Here is a 12,217-nt window from a genome sequence, read left to right as displayed (position 1 = left end):
GCAGATGAGGTTTAATGTAGATAAATGTAAAGTTATGCACTTGGGGGCTAAGAATATGCATGCATCATACATACTAGGGGGAGTACAACTGGGGGGATCTGTAGTGGAGAAGGATCTGGGGGTTTTAGTTGATCATAAGCTCAATAATGGCATGCAATGCCAAGCTGCGGTTTCCAAAGCGAGCAAAGTCCTTTCTTGTATTAAGAGAGGTATGGACTCCAGAGACAGAGATATAATTCTGCCCCTGTACAAATCATTAGTAAGACCTCATCTGGAATATGCAGTTCAGTTTTGGGCACCAGTTCTCAAAAAGGATATCGGAGAACTGGAGAAAGTGTAGAGAAGGGCAACCAAACTGATAAGAGGCATGGAGGAGCTCAGCTATGAGGAAAGATTAGAAGAACTAAATTTATTCACTCTTGAGAAGAGGAGAATAAGGGGGGATATGATCAACATGTACAAATATATAAGAGGTCCATACAGTGAACTTGGTGTTGAGTTATTCACTTTACGGTCAACACTGAGGACAAGGGGGCACTCTTTACGTCTAGAGAAAAAAAGATTTCACCTCCAAATACGGAAAGGTTTTTTCACAGTAAGAGCTGTGAAAATGTGGAACAGACTCCCTCCAGAGGTGGTTCTGGCCAGCTCAGTAGATTGCTTTAAGAAAGGCCTGGATTCTTTCCTAAATGTACAGAATATAACTGAGTACTAAGATTTGTAGGTAAAGTTGATCCAGGGTAAATCCGATTGCCTCTTGGGGGATCAGGAAGAATTTTTTTCCCCTGCTGTAGCAAATTGGATCATGCTCTTCTGGGGTTTTTTGCCTTCCTCTGGATCAACTGTGGGTATGGAGTTGGGTTTATAGGATTTTACTGTGTTTTTTATTTTGTTTTTTTATTTTTTGTGATTGAACTGGATGGACTTGTGTCTTTTTTCAACCTGACTAACTATGTAACTATGCAACTATGTGTTATGCTGTTCTCTCTATTTGTGCTACTTTGTCAAAAGGGACTGCGAGTTCCTGCTTGTAATGGGTCTTTGCTGAACTAATGATATACTCTTAGTTCCCTCAAGAGTCAACCAACAGGAACAGGAGCTCTACATAAAGGAATCAACTGTGTGCAGGAGGAAGTGAGAAGAGGAATCTGTAAATAGGGAGGAAGTTGTCCCTGAAGTTTGTTGTCACACTGGGCATCCCATAATTCCCTACTCCTACCAAGTTATCATCCCCTAATAAAACAACCAAATAAGCCAAAGACTGTTTTCTGCTTTGAGTGAATGAAGGAAATGCTCTATGACTGGCTGTGCAGCAGTGGGGAACTCTAACTTCAGCAACTCCTATAATCGTAGTGCTACATTTGCAAACCTTCTGTAATGTGTGTGTCATAAATAGCAAACACAATCTAAGGTTAAAATGGGAGTCAGAGCCAATCAGTGAAAGGAATAAACTGAAAGTTACAGGATGGAAAGACTAATTATGTGCTAGCTTTCTTTGTTAACCAAAGAATGCCAACTAATTCTGAACAATCTCCTTCCAGTCCTGTGTTCAACAGGGGGCCAGGCTGGTGTTATGCATCTCATAGAAGGGTTATTCAGGGCTTTCTGATGTCTTTTCTTTTTGCCCGCCATACTATACCCTTAGTGGATGCTCTCTGTAAATTCCCTTTACTTTGAAAATGTTCAGATATCTTTAAATGGTCAAGAACTGAAGGGTAGGAGTAAATGGGATGTTTTCGGCAAGTTCACTTTAAGCAAATTTCCTTTGTAGAAGGTTCAAAGGGATTCAACACTGAAGCATGAAGCACATTCTTGTACCTTACAGTGAACACAGGCAGTGTAGCTAGACTTCGGAGCAGGTCAAAGCACTTATGTACTTTTATAAGATGGGGTGTTCTGTAGTCTCTGTATTTTTCATCAGGGGATATGCTATTCCCATTTTTCCTTTTAGAGAATAGAAACAGCTAAATGTAATATGCCTTAAAGATTGCCTATAGCTATTTCTATTTTTTTTTTGCTATTCAATATTTTATTTTAAGACACATATTTAACACATATTTAACAAAGAGTAAATGTAAGCACACTGTTCAGAATACAGTGAAGACAACTCATATTCCATAGGAAAATAACTCATAGTTTCAAACCTAAAGTGATATTAAAGGCTTGGCTTAAAAATAAAAAATAAAAATTAAAACAAAAGCAAACATGTCATACTTATCTGCTCTGTGCAGTGGTTTTGCACCTCTTCTCAGGTCTCCTGCTGTCGCTCTTGGCTCCTCCCTCTTGCTGAGTGCCCCCAGAACAGGCAGCTGGCTCTGGGGACACCCGAGCAGGCTCGCTCCCAAGCCACTGCTCTGTGTGTTCATCACACAAAGAACCATGCTTGACCCCACCCACCTATTTGCTTATTGGCTGAATGCCTGTGATTGATAGCAGCGGAAGCCAATGATGCCCGCTGCTGTCTCATGCAATGAGGAGGAATGCTTTACTTTACTGAAGTGTTAGAAACATTAGATTCCAGCAACATGAACTTAGCCCTTGATACATTTTTACTATGGCAAGTGATACAGATAATATAAAACATTAGAACAGAAACAGTAAGTGGTTGCAGGATATATAGATTACTCACACAATACTCCATTTAGTTAGAAACCTATGTGAACAGGCAAAAGAAGGGCAGAGGAATGACCTTTTTAATGTCAACCCCCTCCCTTCTGTACCTCAACACCACAGGCCCAGAAAGACAGAGGGATATAACACTGTACCTAATTTGGTGAGACTAAATAAACATTTGAGTATTTAAACCCGCTCAATTAGCAAATAGCGTAACTGCTTTAATCCCTTTTGCGAGGGTGGATATGTTGTAGTCCCTCAGAGGAAATAAAACCTTGTGTCTTCAGCTAGCTCTGAATGAATGACTTGTATAGCACTACACATGCAAACTGAATCGCCTCTGGGTGCTTTTTGCAGACAGTGTCTTCCTTGCTGGTGTGGTCATTTACCCCGTAGGATCTTGACATGCTTGGGACACACAGTTGTACACACATATATACACTGGGCCAATTTGGCCAGCATCCAAATTAACCTACCAGCATGTCTTTGGAGTGTGGGAGGAAACCCACGTAGACACAGGGAGAACATGCAAACTCCAAGCAGATGGTGTCGTGGTCGGGATTCTAACCAGTGACCATTTTGCTGCTAAGTGAAAGTACTAACCACTACACCACTGTTCTGCCAGCTCTCAAGTGATGTAATTGAGATATCCTGGTAATTAGAAGAAGGTGAAGTAGCCAGATTATGTCTTAACAAGCAGTGTGTTGCAAAGTATACTTGTGGTGTCCTGTGGAAAAGGGAACACTGTTATGGCTCAACAAAGAGTAAGGGCCCTTTCACACCAGCAGACCGTATGTCCGTTTTTTCATCCATCCGTTTACGGATGAAAAAGGGACATACATTTATCCCTATGAGATAGCGGGTGTCAGCGGATGAACATCCGCTGACACCCAATCTCATCGTTGTCCGCTATGCTCTGATTCTGCAGACGGCGGAAAATCCTATTTTTCCTTCCGTCTGCAGAGCGGATTGGGTGAACACGGACAGACGGTCCGTGTTCATCCGATCCCCCCATAGGGGAGAGTGGAGATCGGACAGGGCGGTCCCTGCACAGTGTGCAGGGACCGCCCTGTCATCTGCTGGCTCAGCGGGGAATAACGGAGCGATCCCCTCTGAGCAAGAGGATGAGACATGTACGGATCTTCAAGGGATCTGTACATGTGAAAGGGGCCTAAGCCTGTAGGACCTGGGGCTACACTTAACAGAACAAAACTATGGTGTCTGCATGCAGTGTCTCTTCTTGTATGAGAATGGGCCCGCTCACCAGTCCCAATGACTCTCAGGCCTCGTACACACGTCCAAGTTTCTCGGCAAAAACCAGCAAGAAACTTGCTGGGAGATATTTTTTTGCCGAGGAAACCGGTCGTGTGTACATTTTCGTCGAGGAAACTGTCGAGAAACTCGACGAGCCAAAAAGAGAGCAAGTTCTCTATTTCCTCGTCGGGAGTCTCAAATTGGCTCGTCAAGTTCCTCGACGGGCTAGTTTTCGACGAGAAACTCGAGCGTATGCTAAGAAACCCGCACTTGCTCAGAATAAAGTATGAGACGGGAGTAAAAGTAGCATTTGTAATGGAGATAACACATTTTTCAAGCTGTAACAGACTGAAAAGTGCAAATCGTCTCTTAACAAACTTTTACTTAACACGCAAACACATGAGATTAGCAAAACCAGCCCCAAGAGTTTAGCCAGTGGAGTCAAACTTCCCCTGCCGTTGTATGTGTTGTATGTCACCGCGTTTGAGAACGAGGAGATTTTGTCCTAACAAGGAACTCGACGAGGAAAACGATGTGTTTCGCCCATCGAGTTCCTCGGTCGTGTGTACGAGGCTTCAGTATGACTTTCAGTATAGGAATTGGCGATGGGCTTCTGTAGAGCTTGACTCAAGGGATAGTGTTTCCCTGTGACACACCATGCTGCAGCTTGGTTGGATCTGGCATGGACGTGTGAAGCGCAGCCTCCAGGCTGCCGCTGGACAGTTAGAAGCTGGCAGTGGATGCTTCTGCACCCGCACGCAATGACTCTCTCTCTTCCTCTGGTCGTGACCCGGTCACATCACACACTGATACAGAGTCACCTGCTTGCGGTTCCAGGTCAGGGTCCCAAGAGAGCGATCCCGCTCTCACACAGGCTTTTTATCACCTCTCCCAGAATCCTGTTCTCCTTTCCCAGCTGGCTGGTATTTGTAGTCCAAAACAGTTCAGCTGAATGCAAATCTTGGCTCCCTGAACTACATGTCCCAAGATGCTTTGCTTTACTCTTAGCGCTCAGCCACACTCTCTGCATGTGCCTCCACTGTGGGGACGCTCATTGTTTAGTGTTAGGACCACAGATTACAGGGTGCCTTGGCGCGGCTCTGTGGCTCACGCATGCGTTTGCAAATGCGTGCGGACAAAACCCCTGTTTTTAACGCATACTGTTGGACAGGTTAATTGGTTGTTCTGCGGGCTGGTCGGTAAGGAGGCTTGTTTTTTTCCTGGGCATTCCCCAGGTTTTGTTGTTATCTGCTTTAGCCTTCCAATGCCACTTACAGCTATAGATGGGGGCGGTGAACACGTTTATATTTCACCTGTGTTGCTTATATTGGTCCAGCAGTGCACCAACACCTTTGCAGCCATTGTGCTATATGCTGGGTACTTGGTGTGTTCCTGTACCTTTAAGGAGGGGTGGCTCCCCTTCAGTCCACCTGCCCCTATCTATCCATTAGAATGCATGTGCCTCCACTGTGGGGACGCTCATTGTTTAGTGTTAGGACCACAGATTACAGGATGCCCAGGCTGAAAGGAGGCTTGTTTTTTCCCTGGGCATTCCCCAGGTTTTGTTGTTATACACTCTCTGCAGTATGTGATGACATGGGAAAACAGCTTCACAATAAAAATGCTGCATAGTGTCTCCTGACAATGCAGGTAATATTAGACACGAACACGGGCACGACACTCAACACCAGGGAGAAAGCCTTGCATTACTGTGTGGAGTTACAGACAGAACAGGAAGTGAGGATTTCTCAGAAGAAATAAGGACATTTAAAGGCAAAATGGAAGGATGAGGTAAGTGAAGGAGGACTGCACTAAGGTAAAGGAAGCTATTTAGGAAAAAACAATTGTACCTTTACAACCCCTTTAAGGCAGCATGTGGTTCAGTTTAAAGGGAGTGGGTGGTACTTCTGTGACCTTCATGTATAACCTAAAATTCTATTAATGTAATGGGTGTGGGGGGTTTATTATGTTATTAGGCCAATTGCAGGTGTAGCAGGGTCATCCTGTCAGAACCTTACGACAGACTATCCCCGCTGGAACACCATTGTAAATATGCAAGTTACCTTTAAGGAGTTATGCATTGTGGGATTGAAAGTAGCAGGAGATATGGACTCCATCGACTCTTAGGAGAAACAAACTACACTTCCCACAATTCCCTGCGTTTTGAACACGAGACACCTCCGCACAGACTTATGGGGGAGGTTACTTAAAGAAAGGGCGCTGCTGATTTCGCTCTCTCTCGGGACCTGCACTTCTCTCCTCTGCGGAGCTGCTGACAGAGCACAGCCATACGGTTAGGCCATAAGCCTAGGCCTAAATCTACTGAGAGACCAGCTGTCTGGAAGGAAGCAAGACTCCAGCCTCCAGCCCGTGTATCCGGAGATCGTAGAGGAAATCCAGCTGTCAGTCGAACCAGTGGAGCACCCTCGTCCGGGATCTCTGTACTGTGAAGTGGTGATTCACCAGCGCGCCTCCTGAGGATAATTCAGGCGGATCGGCCTGTCGGGTGAGAGAGCACTTGCTCAACTTCTGACTCTCTGTTAACACAGACATCTAGGGCCACCTCACAGGCCGGAGACCCGTTCTCGGCCTCAACCCGAAACTTAGAGGCCCAGTTAACTGTTTGAGTGTTCGTGGAAGTGACTGACACTGACGAGTGTCGGCTCACCAACGTTCGCTGTTCCAGACATCTGGTTGTTTAAGTTCCCTCATCAACTGCCGCCTTGGATTACAATTTCTTATGTGCACCAACCGGCCGCATCGTGATCATTAACTGTTCTGTAGGATTGCCCGCTAGAGGGCGCTCGCGAGCATAGACTGTCTACCCTAGTTTAAATGAGTGATACCATCCCTAGTTAAGTTTCCTTACTGTCATAAATTACTGATTCCTGCAAGGGCCCTTGCAGTCCAGATCATAGTGAGTCATTGCTTACCATTGTGTTCATAATTCAAACCTATGCTTTTTCCCTTAAGTTTCCATAAAGTAAACTTACCCTTTTTATTTAAACATATATTCACTGTGTAGAGTGTATTTTCTTGCCTGGAGGAACCGTCCTTAACAGCAGGTAATTCTTTTGTTATACTGTTACTGATATTTTGACCCCAGCCCAACAGAGGTCACAATATCTCAACCAGCAGGCTTCTGATGTGTCAAGGGAGGGTTTGAGCTAGTTAATAGGGGTGAGCTGAGCCAAAAGAGAGTAGATCCCAAATCAACCAGCGGCTCCTTCAGGGGTAGCGCTACACAGGTGATTATGTAACATATTACGGTTGAGCGTTCTCCCTTTATTGCTGTCGCCCCAATTTTTATGGACAGTTATGGGCAGCAAGAAAGCTATCACTTAGGAGAAGGTACTGTTGGGTTCAAGTGCTGGGTTTGTGGTTACTGTCTCTTGTTATGCATGGGGAACCCCTGGTTCCATCTTACAGAAAACTGTAACATGAACAGCCTAGTTAGAAACAAGATAGTCCCTGAACTATGAAGACAGATACAAAACTGATGTATAGCCTGGCCTGCTGCCCTGCAGAATGTTCTTCCTTGTTGCATCTTGTTTTTCTCTCTCCATGATTGGTGGGCAGTGCTGGAAGAAGGAAGTGTTTTCAGTAGTGACCATTTTGGGTAGAAAAAGGCCGAAGAAGGAGTGAAATTAGCTGCATTGTACACATCTCGGAAGTAAAAAAATGTAGGTAAAAGATAAAAATACACAGATCAAATATAGAAAAACTCTTTTACATGGCAAATGTGTTTGCAATTATGCTTAGCTAGTCTTGTGATCCAGATACCCCCACCAGACTGTATACTATTGTGTTCTTACTTTTCTCTTCTGTATTTAAAGTGTATCTAAATCCAAGAACAAAAATGTAATACGTTGCAACATACTAGTCCTTTTTTCCTTTGAGAAAAAAAACACAAAACCATGGACGTGCTGACCCTGTGCTGACACAGGTTCCGCGACCTCTGTGAGCTGAAAATCCGCAGAGGCAATTAAAAAACTGCTTTTCCACTTTAAACCAGGTTTTAAAATGGTGAAACATTTATGAGAAAATTCACATTCACTGAGTGAAAATAGAATGACTAGTACAGTAAAGTACTTTTCCTATAGAAGAATATATGGGGGAGATTTTTGTTTGATGAAACTTTCATTGGGCGAATCTTGTTAGAAAATAGAATGAGTGTGGAAAAACTGTGTGAATGCCAGGCAAGTGTTGGGTAATTTTCAAATAAGTCTCTTGTTGTTTTTAATAATACACAACTGATTTTTTAAATACGGACCTTACTGTCAGCTTTAATAAAAAAAAAAATGGAGTGACAGCAAAATACATTATACCTTTGTTTGTGACATTGTTTCCATTTGGTGAGAAATGCTGGTACTAGTCAGCAGTCTGAGTTCCATCTTGCCTGCAAGGTCAGGTCCTCACTAATGTGTCTGTATTGTGCTAAACTGAAAAGTGTATGGTGCAGTCTAGCCCAAATACATAACCATCTGTGTTAGGTACAACCCTTATTGCTTATGCAGGCAGCATGCTGAGAATAGCCTAGATCACTTCTTGCTTACATAGGTAAATATACAAATAAGTATAGAAAATTCTGTACAAAGCAACAAGTTGCTCGGTAATGAATCATGCCATGCGTTTAAGCTTAAGTTGTAAAATATTCAGGCTTTATAGAGCTAATGTCAGCACAATCAAATTTCCCATTCCCAGCAACAAGATGTGAAAAGTGTTAGCACAATGAAGGCAGCAAAATGTTGTGTGATGAATATGTTAGTCACTGCCAGCACTGACGACTAAGAAAAATTAAGGCTTAAACCAATTAACCAGAAGGAGCTTCAAGACATGCATTGAAACACTGTAACAGCTGGCAAGTCTGAAAGATCTATCTATCAAGGTCATAACTGGGTAATGTGCAGATGGAGACTTTTTATGAGAATTTGGACTCTTACTATCCTTTTTTAAATGACAGCTATTATTAAGAATATTACTTCATTTTTAGGTGTCTGAACAATTATCTGTATAAAATAAAGTCATTAAAATCAGCTCAGATATTTTCAAAATGAGACCGCTAAAATGACTAATTCTAGATTTTCCCAAAATCCTAGGGTGGTCTACTACAAAATTAGAGTGACATCTTTAAAGCAGAAGTCTGTTTTGCCCAGGGCACTCTAGAAGAAAGTGGAATGTATAATGTGTTTGTTGGTACATAAATGTGACATATTCACTTTATATAATTTTATTCCATTTTGATATGTGGTATCACTGATGTGGAACAAATATGAAATATGGGAACTTTGACTTCACAGGCTGCATACTTATTCTGAACCAACAACCAATAATAGTTAAGTCAGAGGACGAATGGTTCTAGAATGAATTGGTAATGGTAGTAGCCATATGCAGCACTTCTCCTCCTGTTGTGATCACATTTTCAATAGGTGCGACAGGCTAACATTTCCACCTTAAAGTCTGGTTCTTGGTTGTATGGGGGGGGGTTGAAAAATAAGCTGGGCACCAGTTGGAGACACTCCTGCCGAAGCAATACAGGTGGCTCTCAGGTGATTGCCAAAAATTTGGTCTCACTCCCCTCGACACAGCTGTGGTGCAGTGCTAGTGTGAGAAGCTCAATAATAAAAGACAGGTGAATAGACACAGATTATATTCACTTTACCTGTGTTGTTACCCGGGCATACACTGCTACACCTGTTTGGAGAATTAACAAGCCTCACAACAAATTGTGTTAAAACAAAAGGGTAAATTTACTAGAACAGGTTTTATCGTTAACATGGAACCACAATTGGTATACAATAATGAGACAAGAGATTGTAGGTGGCAATCGCCTGAGAGCCACCTGTATTGCTTCGGCAGGAGTGTCTCCAAGTGGGACTAATGCTCTGGCAACAACCTCAGCACCGGGCACCTTCCCACTTCCAGCACACAATGTAGACACTGTGAAACTCACTATGAAGCACACAGTATTTGGCAAGAATGATATATCACAGTATAATTAACTCAATATTCCCCCTACAGCCTCTAGTAAATGGTAACAGCACTGCAAGGCTTTGCAGTAAGAATACAGTATAGTTTCTGGTCTTTTTTCTTCTGTCTTCTGCTAGCTATTGTGAGACAAATATTGTAATCCAAAGGATTCTCTGATCAATAAAGCAATGTAGAACATAGAACAGCAGCTTAAATTGTGAAAAGTACCTGTGTACTTCTTCTTAGAAATGTACCTCGAGCGGTAGTCACAAAATAGTTAAATCAGGCTTGAGGCCTGTGCACAGGTGACTCTATTGAACTGAACTGTTCCGTGGAACTACCGGTCCCAGCAACACTATTCAATCAGTCTAGGTGTGTGAAAAGGAGTAAAAAGTTCTGAGCATCAGCCCTCTCACCACACGAGGTTCAGACAGATGGATACCTCCGCTCCACAGGATCTGTTTGCTGCGACCACACTGTCACGCTGTTCTGTTTTACAGATGACCGGGAGTCCGGAGTTACCTCCTTCAACGGTCTCTGGTTAGACCACACTGCTGCTCCAGCTAGCTGTGGTATAAAGCAGAATCAAAGGGGTGCTGTTCTGCTCTGCATGATGTAGGCCAGAGCTCTATGGAACCCACACACAACCAGAGCTCTGCTGGCAGGCCAGGGACAAGAGACCCAAGATGGCCACCTCAGGGCCTTTTATCCACTACCCAGCATGCACTTCAGCCCAGAGTGTTCATGGGTAGGTCATTTGCATAATATTTCACCATGTTCTTGAAAACAAAAATAAATGAAGTCCATTTCACGTTTTAGCCACTAGGTGGTGCCAAATACCAATTTATAGCATTAGTCATGGAATAACACTGCACAACATTAATATAATATTAAAAGGCAAAAATTCTCTATGTATATTGGATGCATCAGAATGGGCTCGACACGGTTCATGGACTTCTATACACTCGACAGGAAAAAAATGCATTAATGTTCTGTAAAGGGATAGAGATACCAATATAATCTGGTGTAAATACCCACATGGGGGGGGGGGGGGAGAGTAAACTGGAGATGATTGGCCATGCCAAAAAATACTCACATATAAACCAAAAATGGGACCGTATGATACCACAATCCAGGGGTTGGCCAAATGAGCCTGGTCTGGGAGCTGAGAAGGGACCCAACAGGAAATTCGGGAGCATACACACCAACCCCCATGGAATGTCATATGTGAGAGAGATCTTCATGTCATGATGAATGGGACTTCTATAATATATGAAATTTAAATAAGTCAATAGACCATAGGCACGGTGAGGAAATTATATGAAACATGTGACCAAAATGAAAAGGAGAGCAGTGACCAGATCGGGGATACGAGAAATTAAGGAAAAGAACTCTTAAAAAGGGGAATAAAAAGAAGAGAAAAGAAAACAGGAGTGAGGGAATGTTACAAATACTGTCTCAAAAGAAAAGCAGAAGTTAAAATAATATGCACAAAATGCTCACTGTGGGTTTATCTTAGTGAGTCCAAGTAGATTAGGGAACCAGGCTGAGAAAGCAGTGGTCTGGAGGAGCATGGGATGTGTTGCCTCAACAATAGAATACCAGTGAATGGGGACTAGGATATGAACCCAGCATAACCATCAGTTCCCCTCCAGCGTCACGCTGGCAAGGCACAAAAGAAGAGACATCCCGGAAGAATGCCGGTGTAACTCTCCACTTGTCAGCCAAGCTGATATACCAAATGTGTGCACGAATGGACGCCCCGCAGGACATCACATGCACAGCGCCTGGGGTGTGGTGCCGATGCATGGTGGGAAAGCCCGCCCAATCCCCCGCATCCAACTGGTGTGGAGGGGAGGGGGAGAGGGAGGCTGACGCAGCGCTAAAATAAAAATAAAAAAATTGATTGTGTATCGTGTGTTGAATAAAAAATTGATAAAATATAGTGAAAAAAATAATAAATGAAGCAGCTAGCAATAAAGTTCAGCACTAAAAAACTTAAAAGCAATATATAATTCAAAAGAGTGCAGCGCTACAATACCGACTCATATAAAGGAAAATTAGGTGAAAACGTGAAGAGAAAATTAATAAAAATAAGAACCCCAAAAAGGTATATAAATCCGTGGAAAATTCATAAGTGAAATCAAATCACAAAAAACATGTGCAGAGTCCCATCTAAATAGTAACAAAGAAAGTCCATATGAAGGTAATCTTTCAAAATGTTGCAAAAAGGAAATTCCACAAAATTGAAGAAGTGTCACCAATCTTCCCAAGTACTTTTAGGTAGATTCAGGTACACAGGAATATCTTTAGGATGGCGTAGCGTAGCCTGTTTAGGATGGCGTAGCGTAGCCTGTTTAGGCTACACCGCCGTAAATTA

The sequence above is a fragment of the Rana temporaria genome, chromosome 1, assembly GCF_905171775.1.
Source record: "Rana temporaria chromosome 1, aRanTem1.1, whole genome shotgun sequence".
Lineage (NCBI taxonomy): Eukaryota > Metazoa > Chordata > Amphibia > Anura > Ranidae > Rana > Rana temporaria.
The sequence above is the reverse complement of the archived record's forward strand: the minus strand, read 5'-3'. Positions refer to the sequence as shown.